Source organism: Rhinopithecus roxellana, chromosome 5 (assembly GCF_007565055.1).
Source record: "Rhinopithecus roxellana isolate Shanxi Qingling chromosome 5, ASM756505v1, whole genome shotgun sequence".
Lineage (NCBI taxonomy): Eukaryota > Metazoa > Chordata > Mammalia > Primates > Cercopithecidae > Rhinopithecus > Rhinopithecus roxellana.
The window spans coordinates 144,914,410-144,933,118 of NC_044553.1; positions in this window are offsets into that span (position 1 = coordinate 144,914,410).

Here is an 18,709-nt window from a genome sequence, read left to right on the forward strand (position 1 = left end):
AATTACTACCAGTCAAAAAAAAAAAAAAAAGAGAAAGTAAAAAGAAACTGTATACATACCTTTAAGTGATCATATTTAATGAGAAAAATGTGTACAATTAATGATCTATGCTCCCACATTAGGAAGGTAGTACAAAAAAAAGAGAGAAATTAAAACCAATTATGTAGACAGAAGTAAATAATAAAAATATGAGTTAAATGTCAATGAATTGAAAAACAGCAAAACAACAGAATCAGTGAAAACAAAATCTGGTTCTTTGAATGGATCAATAAAGTTAGTCTCATCAGGAAAAAGGAATCCACAAAAAATATCAAGATCTGAAATTAAAAATTACCATCACTCCTGATCATGTAATCATTAAAAAGATAATATAATATTGTAAACATTATATTAAAATCAGACAACATGTAAAACATGAAATGTTTGAGAAACAATTAGCAATATTGACTCGAAAAGCAAAAACATCACTACAAACAAAAACAATAACAAAATAAAGACCCAGATGACATCAGTGGTGAATAAATTCCTGCAGACCTTTGAGAAGAATAATACCAATTGTAAAATACTCTTTCAAAAAAAAAAAAAAAAGAGAGAGAGAGAGAAAAATCACTTTCCAGCTCCAGTATTAACAATAAAAATAGGAATTTTCCTACAGACTCCGTAGGTTTTAAAAAGATAATAAGCAAATACAAAAATAACTCTGGTTACATAGATTCATCAACATAAATTAGAAAAAAAAATCGTCACAACACATAAACTACCAAAATGTGTGCAAGATGACATATCCTGAATAGTTCTATGACTATGAAATGAATTTAATTTGTAGTTTAAAGACTCCTGATAGAGAAGTCTCCAGGACAGAAAGTTTTATTGGTGAATATACTGGTTATTTAAAGAAGAAATAACACCAATTCTACACAATGTCCTCTAGGAAATAGAATAGGAAGAAACACTTCCCAAATAGCGTTGTTCTGACACCAAATCCAAACACAACATTGTCTTGAAAAACAAAAGCAACCTCTAAACCATATTCCTTCTAAATAAAGAAGAAAATCTTTCATGAAATATGAGCAAATTGAATCCATTAATGCAGTAGCAATAAATGGCACTATGACGATATCTAAGGTGTGCAATGCTGTTTTTCTCTAAAATCAATAATGTAATTGTAATTTTAAGAAAAAAGAGAAATACAGTTATGCTAATACTTACAAAAATCACTTGGAAAAATTCAAAACCTATTCTTCATAAAAAACTCTCATCAAATTAGAAATAAAATGGAACTTCCTAAAACTGATAAAGGATATCTAATACATTTTATGACTAAGGTAATACTTATTGGTGATATTCAACAATGTCCTGGAGGATCTAGCTATTTCAATAAGGCTATAAAACATATAAGACACATGATTGGAAAGTAAGAAGTAAAACAATAAAGACACTGCCACCCTGCTGTCCGCAAATGTAGAATATCTTAGTTCTATTGTAGGGAATCTAACAAAAATTGAAAACTTTTAGAATTTGTAAGTTACTATAACAAGGAGGTATTATACAAAGTCAATACACAAAAATTAATGATATTTATGCATAAGATCAAGAACTAAAAGTTGAATTTAAAATACAACTTAATTTATCAGAGAAACATAAGCAAAATGTTTTAAAAGATGCTTCACTAAAATGAAAAACTAAATAGCAAAAATAAACATAAAATATAATAAAAGTCAATAATCATGGAACTACAGTTTAAGACCTTTATTATATTATTATACAGCTATTAATATGCAAAAATATAATTTGTGGTAGTTTAAAGTGTTGGTGAAGAGTTTAAATAATGGAAACACTCATAGAGTACCGGAAGGAAGTTAATTAGAAAAACTACTTTGGAAAAACATTTTTAACATGACGTAAGAAAGCTAAATATATGCTTTTCATCCCTCCATATATGCCCTTAAAAAAAAAAAAAACTGTATATATGTCAGCAGACATTTAAAAGGAATTTTAGAAGACCATTGCTTGAAATAGCCCAAAATAAATAACTTAAATGTGAAATAAAATAAAATAGGTAAATAAAATATAGTCTAGTAATACAATTATAAATAACAATTAAAATGGCTGAATTAAGCTACAGCTGCCAACATAGATTGAATTTATATTGATGAGGAAAAGAAATAAGTAACATGAGAATGCACACAACTGACTGTATTTATATGAGGCCCCAAACCTAGCTATTTAAAATAATACATAGTATTATAAAATAAATCAAAGTAATGATTATCACAAAAGTCAAGGCAATGTTTACTCTTACTGGGAAAGAAGGGTTCAGAACCAAGAACATAACTCATATGCCTACCTTGGTTGATGTTTAGGGGGCTTTTATTTTATTAATATTTTTAAAATATATGTTTTATGACCCTTCTATATTAATTAGAATATATTTCATTTGAAATATTTCCAAGAACCAAGTTTATAAAATAGAATAATACTCCTTGCTGTTAATTTTCAAAGTTTATTTCAGTAACATTGAAGGTTTAGATTACTGAATAGTTAGTAAAATAACGTCTTTTCATAGTATAAATAAATATGAATAGTATTTAGAAATAAAAAAAGATATTTTAAAAAACGGATTAAATACTGCCTGCCTATGAAACTAGGAGACTGTGTCTAGTTATCCTCTTTGAACAATCAGAGTTAAACAAGAATAATTTTATGCCATCTCAAACTCAACAAAGCCGATATGCGCTACTGTGAGAGAGGGTGTCATGTTTACACAAGGATAAAAGGGAATGACAACGTTTATATAATCCCCGAGACAAGCATCTATCTCTCACGAAGAGAATAGAAATATCTTATCCAGAAAAGATCACAGAAAGACTATATATTTAACAATTTGGAGACACTTTCTCCTACAGACAGACAACTAAGTCAAAGGAAGAAGGAAACATTCAACAAACATTTATTGAGCACCTGATAGGTACGACACCACTGATGGTAAAAAAAAAAAAAAAAAAAAAGAAAAAAAAAAAAGAAAAAAAGAAAAAAAACAACTTTTCATGATGTGTGTCTCAAGAAATTCTTAGGGTAATCAAAGCATCTAAAAATATAATTGCAACATCTGTAAATAAATGAAGAATAACTCCATGCAGCAACAACAATAAATAAGAGGTAACAGACTTCATTTAGAAAGGGAATTGTGAGTCAACCTGAAAGACAATGCATTTGGAGTTTCCAGGTGGATCAACAGGGCATTGTTTAACATTATTATCATCATCATAACATTATAGATAGCAGAAATTGTGTAATAAGAGTACAAAGATCAGAATATCAATGATAACATTAATATTATTTCATTTATCTTATTTGCAGTTATAAACGACTAAATATGAGTATTGCATCCTAACAAAATGCGAATGTTCCATTTCTCTATTCACTCAGCATATATTAGGGGCCATTTGTGTGCTTCAGCTGTAGCAATCCAAAAACACGTTCCCGGCCAGCCTCATAGTTCTCACAGACCGGTAGTAATGACTCTGTGCATTTGATTGTCAGTTCTCTCATACTTCTGTTTTCTTATTTTCACCCTCACACTCCATTTACATCTTCTTATTTGGAGAAAATTCCCCTTATAATAAGTAGAGTGTAGGAATTCCTCCGCTCTTGGATAGGTTCACAGAGGCTACAAATTAGTCTTTCTTTTAAGAAAATTTGGCCTCGTAATAATAACTCCCTTTATGGAGGCCTCACAAAGACTTTTGCCTTTCCATGTGGTGTTCAGAGATTAATGGGAATGGTGTCCACATATTTGTGTTACTGCCAGACTGCGCCACTTATCTGAAGCCAGTGTCAAGACCCCATGACGATTAATCACCTCTCCGGTCCCTGAAATAAAATCTGCATTGTACACTTTTTGGACTGAGGAGGGAGAAAGGGAATGGTGTGGTTTGGGACTGCTTCTCATCGTTAATTTTCAATTATGACTGCAAGAACCATCCCCGTTAAGCCTCACGTTGGAGGGCAAGGGGTAAAAAAGCCCCCAGGGAAGACCAATAATGGCCACATGGAGTGGGAGAAATCTGGGACTTATAAACCCTTTTCTTTGAAAAAGAAAAATAATACACAATTTATAAAATTCCTTGCAGGGCGGTATAAAATATATCCAAGCTAATTGAAAAAAAAGTCACAAAAAGGACAAAACGAGGAGGCTTTTTAAAGGCATAAATAAAAATGACTGAGCCATACCTTTGCTTAGGGCTAAAATCATGAAGCTGACTTTCTTCACTAGTTAAGATAATTATTTCCACTTAAAAAAATAATTTTATGACTGCTTCTTCAGTTCTACTGACACTTCTCTCTTAGCCAAAGGAAAATGTTTCATAGTCTTCAGAGGCCTGTTTGGGAGTTTTTCTGGTGTGAAATGAGCAAGCACAGAAGATCTATTCTTAAAAGAAAAAAAGAAAAATCAGGTTCCCTCGTTAGACCCAAAGGAATCTGAATAATGAGAAACTAACTTTATGTGTGGTGTTCTGTATTTTGGAAATGACTTTTATATAAAATATTCTCATCTCACAACATTTTATGTTGTCAGTTTTATAGAAATCTCATTTTCCAACAAAACGAACTACAGATCAAGCAGCAAAATCACATGCTCTATGTAATAGGTTAGAGGTGGTATGGTCCAATTTTCATCTCCTGAGTCTAAACACACACTTTATGTGGCATTTTGATGACTTTGAGTCTTTAGAGATTGGATTTTAAAGCATTTATATAGTTATACTTTTTATATGAGCAGGCTGATATTATTTTTATTAGCAGAGAAGACCATCACACACACACACACACACACACATGCATTATATCATATTGGATATTAGTCACTTTTGAATTGTCCTTCTTTTCTTATTCACACTTTCTTAATTCATTTTGTTCTTTCTTGAAGAATAATTTATTATTGTGACTATTTTAGGTGGGGAAGTACCTATTCCCACTACAAAAATCTGTAGATCAATTTATTCTTTTTTTTACTTGGGCTTAGGCACTCACGCATTTTCTCTAAGGATAGTGAATCCTCAAGGAGCAAAAGAAGGACCAGAGTCTTCTTAAAACATGACCTTGGCCGTTGTTCTTACTACCTAACTTCCAGTGCAAAATCTTGCCTTTCGTCATTTTACCAAGCTTACCCCTCCGTTGTCCTATCAACTAAATGATTACCTGATATTCTAACACATTCCCTGATTGTCTGAGAAATCAGTAATTCCCTGATTGTCTGAGAAATCAGTATTCAGTTCCTGTGGCTTGCCATCAAGAATGTGACTAATCTATGCTTTTTTGCAGTCTTGAATATTTATGGATTTTTTTTTTTTTTTTTTTTTTTTTTTTTTTGAGACGGAGTCTCGCTCTGTCGCCCAGGCTGGAGTGCAGTGGCGCGATCTCGGCTCACTGCAAGCTCCGCCTCCCGGGTTCACGCCATTCTCCTGCCTCAGCCTCCTGAGTAGCTGGGACTACAGGCACCCACCACCTCGCCCGGCTAATTTTTTTGTATTTTTAGTAGAGATGGGGTTTCACTGTGTTAGCCAGGATGGTCTCGATCTCCTGACCTCGTGATCTGCCCACCTCGGCCTCCCAAAGTGCTGGAATTACAGGCGTGAGCCACCGCGCCCGGCCAAATAGTCATGGATTATGAAGACTCTAGCTCGATGCTAGTGCCTGTGATTTTAGATTCCAATAAAAGAACTTAATTTTTTTAGATATGAAATTAAATTTTGACTGAAAATATTGAAGATAGATAGATAAACTTCTAAAACGTCTCCTGGAACTATGATGCGATGTTCATATGCTAAATACTGCAATATTGATGCCATATATATATATATATATATAAACATATATAAATACATATGTTTATATATGCACTAGATAGATATATCTATATATATAAAGTAGTTCAAATTAGCACTTAATATTGACTGGATAAGGTAAAAATTAAAGGGGGAGAAGACATTAAAAGCTTTTAATGCATATATTTGATGACTGTGATGTGTAAAGTATGAAATAAACAAATCTATTTGTGTCTTTCTTATTTATCTCAGATAGGAGGAACTTTCTGCTACTGAAATATGTCTGCACGTCATTTTAAATTTCAAATTAATTGGAAAGTCTTATAATAAGAGTATATCACAAAATGTAAAAAGGAATATATTACATAAATGTTATCTTTACAAAAAACTTCATCTTTATTAACAGAGGCTTTGAAATAAATTTTAGGCCTCAAACAGTTAACTTTATCTTATTTTTCCATTCCAGATATTTTTCATCTAGATGTCTAATTTTTGAGTAATAATTCTGGTTTGGGAGATAAAAATGGCAAGTGTCATAAAAAATGATCCTGTTTCTGTGGAATTTTCAGCCTTGTTTTTAAGGCTCATTATTACTCTTTTATATCGTTAATACTTTGTCCCCAAATGTGCTTTTATAGTAGTATAATACCAAAGTAAAACCACTGGAGAACAGTAGATTTACGTAGTAAGTGTGTTAGAGGAAATCCCTCATTGAGTGGCAAAAGCACGTGTTAAATTTCAAGTTCGATGAGAGTGACACTAGACTTTGTTTATAATGACAGCTGCATATAAGCTGTGGAGACAAACTAGATTTAGAATTTCCTGATGCTTTTGCTCTGACAATCATGTGGCAGGAAGGACGCTGGATTTAGATATTGAAGTAGAAAGTATAAATTTAGTTTCGCACTTACCCCTAGGGGTTAAGGGTAGAGTTTGACAGGTCAAAGCACTTGATGGAGTCAGAACAGGCCAGTATATGAAATCAAACACACCCTACCTCCATTCTTGGAAATACACCAATAATCCACTTTACATTTATTGAATAGTTAACTTGGATGTGCATTAGCAGGAAAAAAATATAAGTTTTTTGGTGATAAAGGAAATATAAAGGAAAAAAAGCTCAATATTTATTTTTAATTTTTGGTTTCACTCCTTGCAAATTTATAGTAAGGCCAACAGGCAGGCAGGCAGAAAAAAGGCAGGAAGACAGGAAAGGAAAGAAGGAAGACAGGAAAGGGAGGGAGGGAGGGAGGGAGGGAGGGAGGAAGGAAGGAAGGCAGGCAGGCAGACAGGAAAGGAAGGGAGGGAGGGAGGGAGGGAGGAAGGAAGGAAGGAAGGAAGGAAGGAAGGAAGGAAGGAAGGAAGGAAGGAAGGAAGGAAGGAAGGAAGGAAGAAAGGAAGGAAGGAAGGAAGACAGGAAAGGAAGGAAGGAAGGAAGGAAGGGATGGAGGGAGGGAGGGAGGGAGGAAGGAAGACAGGAAAGGAAGGAAGGGAAGGAGGGAGGGAGGAAGGAAGACAGGAAAGGAAGGAAGGGAGGGAGAAAGAAAGGAAGGAAGGAAAGAAGGAAGGGAGAGAGGGAGGGAAAAGGAAGGAAAGAAAAGAGAAAGGAAAATAATTAAAATCAAAGGAAGAGACAGGAAGAAAAGGGAAGAAAGGAAAAGGAAGTAAATGATTTATGCCTAAGTATTAGGCAATATGGCACATATACTGAATCCCAGTTGCCTGAATTCAAATTATGATTTGGGTTTTACAAACTGTGTGATCCAGGGCAAACTATTTAATCTGCTGATAAGCCAGTTTAATCACCTGCAGTACAGATCAAACACAGTAGTTACTTCATAAAGTTGTATTAAGAATTCTAAACATTGAAATAAACAACGTGTTTAAAACAATGTTTGGCAAGCTGTATGCAATGTTTGTTATTATAATTAATGTGTTATTAATGTAGTTTCCACAACTCTGAAGAATGCCTCAGGTGCTTGCATAGAGACTCAAAGCAGTTACAGAAATGATTTGAGATCTCCTGATTTCCACTCCACTCTAGTTTCCTCTCACACTAAGAGACTACCTTTATAGCAAAGGTGATTGACACAAATCCCTCCACTCTCATTGCCTACCTTCTAACATATACTATATTCTTCTGCTTCTTTGCAAAATCTCTCTTTTGGAGACTCTCTGGTCTTCCTTGAAGAGCTCTGGCTTCTGTTGAGTTGAATTATGTCTTCCGCAAATTCATACATTGACGTTCTAATCTCCAGTACTGCAGAATGTCACCTTATTTGGAAATAGAATTGTTGTATTATAATAGATGGAACTGGTTAAGTTAGAATGAGTCCCTACTGGAGTCATTTGGACTCCTAACCCAATGTGATTGGTGACTTCACACAAAGGGGACATTTGGACACACAGGAAGAATATCATGTGAAGACTGTAGTTAGACTGCCATAGTCAAGGAACCCCAAAGAAGCCAGAAACCACCAAAAGCTAAATAAAAGGCATGGAACAGATTCACCCTCACAGCCCGCAAAGGGACTCAAACTCCTCAACACCTTAATTTCAGATTTCTGGCAGTCACCAGGGTTGTGGAGCTATATTAATATTAACATTCATAATAATAACAAATGTCTGTTGTTGAAGCCTCTCAGTTTGTAATACCTTACCCTAGGAGGGTAGTAGTCTCCTGGAGGAGAAATGTTGTCAACTATGCAACTTGCCATAGTTTATGCATGTTGGAAACCTTCTACTGTCTGGAAATAGCTCCTTCTGACCATGGTGTTGAGGCTTTCTTATGGCCATTGACACTGACAGAATATACTGCTTGTACGGCTGCATTTTCCTCACTGCTTGTGGAAAAGATTCTTAGTGGTTGTCTCGAGTCCTCTATCGAGAGAAGCTGCTCTGCATTATGCCATGATTTCACTTTATATTGGGGAAACAAAAGAAAGATAACGACACTTGCAATTTGGATTTGCGAGCTTTGCCAATTCTAAAAGTGTAAACTTGGGAAAATCATTTAATCTCATCCTTCCCTCACTAATTAGAAATGAAATAAAGATGAAAATAAATCATTGAATTACTGCCCAGAAGTGAAATGATACATTTATTATCAATGTAGGCATCTCTTGAGTACCTACCTACAGACAGGAAACTAGGCAATAGATTTGTTTTAATGTGCGAATCAGAGCCTGCCTTCGAGGTAATTAGCATGCAGAGAGGAAGACAAATACACACATAATAACATAACTACAATATGCAGTGAGAAATGATTGACTAGAGTTGTTTCAAGGTTCTATGTGAACTCAAGGAAAGAAGGTTTAATCACTGTCTAGGCTGGGAGGTGGGTGGAGGAATGATCAGAGAATACTTCAATTAGCAAGTATGTGTGGCTGGGGGAAGCTTCACACATGTCATGACATTTGAACTGAGCTGTAAAGAATGATTGGCAATTTATCACACGGAGGAAGGATGATAAGGAATGGGTACCTGGAATGTGCATACACATAAGGGCATGATTTTAGGAAAAGTCTCAGTTGATGTGGCTAAAAGGCATGATGTACATATGGACAAGTAGCAAGCGATGTTCAGTTAACAGATGAATTTAAAGTATTTGCAAATCTTGAAGAACTCTCTTATTAAGAATAAGCAATTTCTATCCTCCAAGTTCAAGAAAGAAGTAAGATAGATTACCTTTTCTTTGGTCGTGAATCCAAGTCTTCATCAGAACTGCTTTTAAACCTTCTCAGTCTTGCAGTAACAACTTGTCTTCCTTAATCAGACAGCAAATCAGCAACCCCTTGGCTCCAGTGGCCATGCTTGTGAGGGTCTGAAAGGTCAACCAGTCTCTCAACACTATTGCTTCTAAAAGACTGCAGATACGTGAACTCTGTACTTCCCCAAACCCTGTATAAAATCATCATTTTCTTTGTTCAGAGATAGTATGCCTTACAACTATAGTTCTTCCTTGCTTACTAAGCAATACTGATATGGTTGCCTCTGAGTCTCTACCCAAATCTCACGTCAAATTTTAATTTCCGGTTTTGAAGGAGGGACCTGGTCAGAGGTCATTGAATCACGGGGGCAAACTTCCTCCTGGCTGTTCTTGTGATAGGGTTAGCAGGAGACCTGGTTGTTTGAAAATGTGTGTGCTTCCCCCTTTGCCCTCTCTCTTCCTCCTGCTCTAGCTCGCCATGTGAAGATCGTGCCTTTCTTCGCCTTCCTCCATGATTGTAAGTTTCCTGAGTCTTCTCCAGCCATGCCTCCTTTACAACCTGCAGAACTGTTAGTCAATTAAACCTCTTTTCTCCATAAATTACCAAGCCCCAGGTAGTTCTTTATAGCAATGTAAGAATGAACTAGTATAAATGATTTCTGCTTTGATTTCATATATTGACACTATTTAATTCCTTTATTATTGTACATCTTCAGTGCCTTTATTTTCTAAAATATTTAATAAACACCTATTTTAAAAGCCTGTCTCAGCATGGCCCAAGGACACAGATACTTGTTCTATTATGTATGGGAGTTGTCCCAGAAATTCATCTAATGGGTCATATGGATACTAAAACACTTTAAGTGAACATTTGTTTCATAAATGAATGAGTGCAGGAGAACAAATAGTTGTTAAGTGTTTACAATGATACATAGTTTACACTAGTTATTTCACATAATTTAATTTCATTAAACATCACAGCAGTACCCTAAGGGCTTGTTTTGCAAACAAGAACTACTATACCAAAGGCTTAGTAACTTTCTCAAAGGAGAGGTGAAGCAGCAAGGTGGTTTCATTTTTGGCTGACTTCAGAGCTGGTGGTCTTGCCCATATAGGGTCTGCAATCTTCAACATCCAAGCATACCTTGGAAAGGCTTGAATTGAGGGTAACTGCCCAGACATGGAGAGGAATTTCTCTGTTGTTAAATATAAAGTTGAAATGCAGCTATGTAAATTTTCAGCCTGGGAGTCTGAAGCAAATCTCACACTAGAGTATGTACATATATTTGTTGATAACACTAGATATTTAAAACAATACATTTTTTCTCTAATATATTATTTGTATTAAATGTTATTTTTATAGAATTACAAATTATTGTTTTCCACATTTTAACTTGAAAGGAATATACAGAAAATAATTAGTCCGTAGGGAGTATACATACTGATATTTATTAAGCAGCTACTTATCATTTACATGTTTTATTCCAATAATCCTCTGTGATTGAAAATTGCATAATTTATATTTCAGGAGTAAGAAAACTGAGGCATGAGGTGGTTATGTAAATTCCTCCAGGAACTTATATATGGTACATGGCAAAACCAAAATGATAACATTTGTTCTGTTTTAGAATTAACATTTCGTCTGGGCACAGTGGCTCATGCCTGTAATCCCAGCATTTTGGGAGGCCGAGGAGGGCGGATCACAAGGTCAAGAGATTGAGACCATCCTGGCCAACATGGTGAAACCCCATCTCTACTAAAAATACAAAAAATTGGCCAGGCGTGGTGGCAGGTGCCTGTAATCCCAGCTACTCAGGAGTCTGAGGCAGGAGAATCGCTTGAACTCATAAGGCAGAGGTTGCAGTGAACCAAGATCACACCACTGAACTCCAGCCTGGGCAACAAGAGCAAAACTCTGTCTCAAATATATATATATATATATATATATATATATATATATATATAATAAAATTAACATTTCATAAAAATAATGCTTATAAATAAAATAAATGGCTAAAAGAAGTCTTGACAAGATTCTGAACACTTTTCAGTGATACTTCCTTATAGTTAAAAGTAAATAAATTTTTCCTTTTGGTCAAATATCAAAATTAGTAGAAAGATGTTAGAGATTTATGTGTATTCTTCCCAATTTAAGATTGAAAATGTCCTCTTCTTATTTCTCATTGTGATTAAAGATTAAGTAAGCCACACTCAAAATTACTTATCCATTTCACAGAGAAGGATCTAAGAATGAGAAAGTCAATGTTGATGCTCGACATAATCTCAAAAATGCTAATTAGTTTTATGTAATACCTTCTATTTACATCTCTTTACTGTTAACATGTTGATAAAATCTTCATAGTTTGCAAAATTAGGAAATATATAAATCACTCATTTTTATAAGAAACTGTATCAAGTTATTGAACAGTAGCAATGAGTAATTCTCATTTCTTATACTCTGACTTTCGGAGTTCCACTCTCAAAAATCAACTTGTTGAAACTTGCAAGACATAGTACTAACAGCCTGACTATACCAAAAAGGGAAAAAAGTAAAATAATCTGTTCCTTTGTTGCTCTGAGTTGTTTGAAGTAAGTCCTCTGGGACATAGCACTAAGCATCAACTTTGCTTGTAGGCTTTAATATGACAGGACCAAAGAGCTTATTAGAACGAATTACTTGAGAGGACTCAATGGTTGTATTTCCCTAACCTACAAAAACAAACCAAAAGTAGGAAAAGCAGAAAACAATCCCTAAATCATAACGGAGCAGATTAGGAGGCACGATGCTCCAGCTTAGTTCAATCAGATGGCAGGACAATATGTTGATAATTATAATCTCTTACATATGCTCAACCTCATTGAATTGTTAACAAGCTCTCTACAGTATTTAAACACACTTGACAGCTTTATGAACAAATGTTAATAAACAATGAGAATACTATTGAAAACATTTATATTTTGAAATAATTTTAGATTGACAAGAAGAATCACAACAGTAATAAAGAGTTAGTTTATGTCTTCACCCAGCTATAGCTAATATTATCATTTTACATAATCATGACATAGTCATGAAACCTAAGAAATCAACAATGATAGAATGTTTATTAACTAAACTACAAGTTTATTTCAGAATTCATCAGATTTTGCACTAATGTCTTTTTGTCCATGATGCAATCTAGCATAACACTTTGTCACAACGTGTTTCCTCAATCTCCACCAAACTGAGAATTTCGTGCTCTTTTTTGTTTGTTTGTTTGTTTGTTTGGTCTTTCATGACCTTGACACTTTTGAAGAGCCTTGGTCCTTTATTTTATACACTGTCTCTTAATTTTGGTTTGTCTGATGTGTTTTCATGATTGGACAAGGATTATACATTTTGAGGGACACTGTTTCGCTGAGAGTAAGTTGCCTCTCTCATTGCGTATCAGCCGGAAGGTGACAACAATATGACTTGTTATTGAGGTTAACCTTGATCACTTGGATAATGTGCTGTCTGATAGTATCCTAAGTAGTCACTAAGTTTCTCCTTCCATCATCTATTCCTTAGATTTCAGTTTTTAAATCCAGTCTATACTCAAGGGCAGAGGAGTTAAGTTTCTCCTTCTGGAGGGAGGAGTGTGAAAGAATCCATAGTCAAATGTTAAAACCACCAGAGTAAGTAATAAATATTTTGGATAAAATGCATTGAGGCTAGGCAAATATTCTGTTACTTTTTAACCTTTGCCCACTGATTTTTATCATACATCAATTGCCTGGAAGAATTATTACATGCTGGTTTAATGATGATACTCTATTTTTCACTTCCATTTCACATGTATTATTTGCAGTTCTTTTGTAAAAAAGATTTGTTCCTTTTCCCTTATTTATTAACCCTTCATTTACTCAATCATTTATTTATGTCAGTATGGATATGTACCACTGAACTCACACATTAATTCATATTTGTGTTTTATGTTAGGGACTTGGTATAATTTATCTTTATTGGCAATATTAACCATTTAATAAATAGCTATGATGTACTGAACACTACATACTTTATTTTGAAAAATCTATTATAGTTTATAGGAGTTATATTAAGCAAAATCAAATTATCATCTTCGACTTCACAGTCGAAGGAAAGCTCTCCAGTATTTTTCTACTTTTTCCCCCAATGCCTTAAACGGAGTCAAAATTGCTTTTTTTATTTTTTATGAAAAAGGAAAGCATAGGCAGAAAACATGGAAAAGAAGTTGAGTATCAAAATTTCAGAGTAGGTAAACATGAGAAGTTTCAAAGTGAGGAAAGGGTTAAAATACAAGAGGAGAAAGATGACCAGGGTTCATTTCATTTCATTTCATTTCATTTCATTTCATTTCATGTATAATGTAAAGGTCCAAGAATGAGGAATTGTCTAAATTATGATAACCCATAGGATGAGATATTACATAGTCATTCAAATAATGCTTTTAAAGAATGTGCAACTGCATGGGGAAGGTCACGGAATACAGTAGAGAAAAACAAATGAACGAACAAAAAACAATGGCAGGATATAAAAGACACCCACGATTCTAACTTGACTTTTTAAAAGAGGAAAAGAATATGAAGAAAATGGATATGTAATATATTTATGTATATGTAAAAATATAGTGGTTTTTTCTTCTTTTTTTTGGACTTAGTCTGTGCTACCCAGGCTGGGGTGCAATGGCGCGATCTCGGCTCACTGCAACCTCTGCCTCCCGGGTTCAATCAATTGTCTTGCCTCAGCCTCCCGAGTAGCTGGGATTACAGACATGCACCACCACGCCTGGCTAATTTTTGTATTTTTAGTAGAGACAGAGTTTATCCATGTTGGCAAGGCTGGTCTTGAACTCCTGACCTCAGGTGATCCACCCACCCCGGCTTCCTAAAGTGCTGTGATTACAGGCATGAGCCACCATGCCTGGCCAAAAATGTACTTAAAAAAAAAATCACTAAGTGATCCTCAACACCTAGTCTGTCACAGTGCCTGGTCGCCTACTTGGCATCTACTGAATTAATTACTGAATACAAGAAAATATTAATAGTGGTTATGGCTGAGCAGTGGAGTAGTTGATGACTTCATATTTCTTCTTTATGTTCTTTGTGTATTTTCCAAGCTTTATATTCTGAACATATATTATTTGACACCTCAAGAAGAAGTTGCAGTTAAAATAAAATTAAACAACAGTTGGTCTTCAACTGTCCTCTACCTTGCAAAAGTGACTCTTGAGAAGTGTTTTGCTACTGTATCAACTACAGATTATTTTTAGAAAGAAAAATATTTAGAAAAAAATTCCTAAATTAAAACTGAACTCTTCTAATTAATCAACCTGAGAACTTGGCCGCTCAATACCAATGGTGTAGGTCACCTGAAAAGCAAACAGAATAATTGTAACTGCTTTAGGAGTCTTTGAAGTTATAGATTAAGCCAGTGGGAAATTAGCCAGATTGCCATTATAGCTGAAAAGTGCCGGAAGGCCTCAGCAGCCGGTATAATTATGCAAGCTTTGTGAGCCTTGAAAATTTTGTGATTGTAATGCGTGCTCTTAGCCTTCATAAAGTTCTCCACCAACCTGCATTCTTTAAACTGCTGTCTGGCCCAAGGCTGAGCGATAAATTAGGAGAGAAAAACAAATATTATAGCAAACCTTTCCTTCATATCAGGAGTTTCTTTACCCCTTGTGTTCCTAAAGGCTGCTGGGGTAGACATGCACTTCACCCTTTAGGGACGACAGTGGTGCGGGGACACTGCCCTTCCCATGAGGCTTTTCTTACAGGGCAGACAAAGGCACCACACAGCTGTGTCTAATTATGGCTGGAAGTTCCATTTAAAAAGAGGCCACCTGGGTGTAGACAGGGGTCACTGATAAGATTAGGGACTCGTCATAGTCTAGTAAAAATTCAGGGCAGTGTTCAGAGGTGTGGGAGAGGTGAGTCCCAAATGATGCTTTGATAATCGCCGTAAGTAGATACGTTTGGGACCCTCTTGAAAATGAATGCTGCTCTAAACTCAAATGCTGCCCAGCTGTGAACTGAGAAAGAAAGGACTGCTATGGTGCAAACACGGACCTTTATTTAAGTCATGAAATAATTAAGAGAAGGGTGCAAACAGCGGAGACATATAATCAAAATGTCTTTACATTCGTACAAGGGCAGAACCATAAGTGAAGAATAAAAGATGACCTCAGAAAAAAGACTTGTTTCCATTTGAAGGTTCTTCCTTGGAGGGTAACAAGACTCCAGGGAGAAGAAGACTTGGCTAAGAAGAAGTGTATTCCATCAAACTCAAGGAGTAAAATTTGTCTTATGTGTGACCTTTGATTCTTCTGCAGATTCCTTGCCAAAGACAGCATTTCAGACAAGGAGCATCTGGTTTGGAAGATCTGAAAAACATACTGTGTAGAGGACAGTGGCCTTAAAATTTGAGGGGGCAGAAATCACGTTAAGAATTTAGTAAAAACTATTGATTCCTACCCCCATGCGAATGTTTCCATTCACACAAAATGCATTATTCAGGGGGTTCAGACGTTACCCTGACACGCTACTAAGGCACTCAGATGCATGAGCCCTAGTTTAATAACCACTGATGTAGAAGTCGATGACAAGTTATTTCTAATAATGTTTTCTCCTAGGAGCTAAAGGAAATTCTCAAATCTCTCAACTACCTTAGCTTGATTCTTTAGGAGAAAGATAGAATCTATTTTTTGCCGATAGGAACACCAAATGTAGACGAAAGGTTATTTGGCAGTGATTCAAGTCTGGGAAATGCAGCCATCAATTTATAATCCTATGTTCGAAAGGCTATTGTTCCCTTCCAATCTACTAGTTGGTTTGTAAAATGATCAAGGAACTTTTAGAATTGGTGGAATACGTCTGTGGAGGCAAGAATATTAAGTCCACCAAAGAAACCTAGGGATGCTGTTTCCTAATGTTTTGATATATCATCACATAGTGTAAACACAAAGCTGCACAATTCTAAAACTCTTTCTTTAATTAAAATTAATAACTGAAAATATTCTCAGTGTTACAAAAGGAGCAATTATTTTAAAACAGTTGATGTATTCACATTTAAGTTTAGCATTTGTATGAAAAAGATAAAGTATTGTCAACTATTAAAAAAACACAATATCTAAAAGAATTTTTAAAACTCCATTGATAGAAATTTCAAAAATAATGGTGAATCACAAGTTGATATTCGAATATAAATATTTCCATAATCCCAGTGCAAATTTTAAAAATAATATCCTTATTCTGTTTTCTTCACTGCATTCAACTGTCTTCCTTTATGCTAGTTAGAGATAAATGCCCTTAGCAACTTTCCTTAAACTTCTCTATGGGCATTCTCCACTATCCCCAAAGAAACTGTAGAGTTTACAGAATATCTATTTAACCTTGGAATCTGACTTATTTTATACATATGTGTACACACACATACACATATACACACATTTTTGTTGATATTACCATTCAGTTTCATCACACTATTTATCATTTAATTCTCTGGACATGTCATTTTGCTCCATAGAGACTTGAAGAAGAGAAAAAGTTCTTGAATATGTAAATCAGCTTGGTGTTTTAAGAGAAAGATAGAGTCTGTTTTTTCCAGATAGGACCTATTTTTTACAGACAGACACCTAGGCAAAGAGAAGTCAAATGTTAATGAAGGTTATTTGGTAGCAACTCAAGACCAAGAAATGAGTATTGTCAGATGAGGGTGTTTCCCCCGTCCAGGCTCTCTTTTCAAGGCTTAGTCCCTTCCTTAAGCTGATGAGCATGTCAGCTGCTGAATGTTGATAGTTGAGCCATGTGTTGAGTTGTCCAAGATGATGGCGCATCCCAGGGGTCAGCTTTGGCAAATGACTGACTGAGGCAAGGACACAAAGGCCCAACCCCCCTCCCTCTTTCCCCTCCCTCTTTCCTCACAATAACTCCAAAGGTTCACTCGGCCCGAGAGCTGCCCATAGAATCAAAAGCCTCAACTGCAATTGGAATTTGTTTGCTTTCCGTGGTCCAACCCAATTTCTCTCACCTTTGGGGGCATTTATATACAATTGACTTTTATATAACTGTTTTTTAACAGCTTTTTAAAGGTATAATTGATGTACAAATAACTGCACCAGTTTAATGTATGTAGTTTGATGACTTTGAACATATGCACACACCCATGATATCATCCTCTCAATCAAGGAAATAGATATATCCAACACCTCCCAAATTTCCCTTGTGTTGTTTTTGTTGTTTATTTTGGGGTGGGTGGGGAAGAGGGAGGTTGATAAGAATATGTAGCAGATGATCTATCCACCTCACAAATTTTGAAATGCACCGTATCACCTTGTTCACGACAGGTACTATGCTGTACAGCAGATCTCTAGAATTTATTCCACTAGCATAACTGAAACTTCATACCCATTGAACATCATTTATGTGTCTTTATCTTAACCAATGTATAGCATTATAAAAATGGACCTAAAGACTTTATTTAGATTTCAGTGTTTCTCACTGGTGTTACTTTGTTCTTCCAAGATCCAATCTAGGATATCACATTGCATTTAGTCATCCTGTCTCTTTAGTCTCCTCTAATCTGTGATGATTTCTCAGGTTTTCTTTGTTTTTAATGAACTCAACAGTTTTAAAGAGCTATGGCCAGGTATTTTGTAGTATTTTTCTCAATTTGTGTTTAATATTTCCTCATAATCAGTCTGGGGTTAATCAATGGAACAAAATTACCTCCGAGGGGAAGTGCTCTTCTCACTGGATCTTCTGAGGGGTACATGATATCTGCAAAACTTACCAGTGGTGACTTTGACCTTGGTCATTTGCTGAAACTAGCATCTGCCAGGTTTTTCCACTATGGAATTACTGTTTCTCCACGTTTTAGCTCTCTCCTGAAAGCACCTCCGAGTAAAATTCCCACATACAACTCTCAATCTCAGAGAATGTTTCTACAGGACCTAAATTAAGTATATTGCAACATCTATTCATCTTTCTTCAACCAATATCCTCAAAACACAAAATTGCTGAATAAGTGAGCCACTGAAATTCAATTTTGCTAACAAATATAGAATAGGAAAAATGTAATTACAATTAATATTAATGTTATAGTCATCCTAATGTTACACAAGAATTATACATTTTTACAAAATTTACCAGCTAAGTTATTTTCACGGAATAGCTT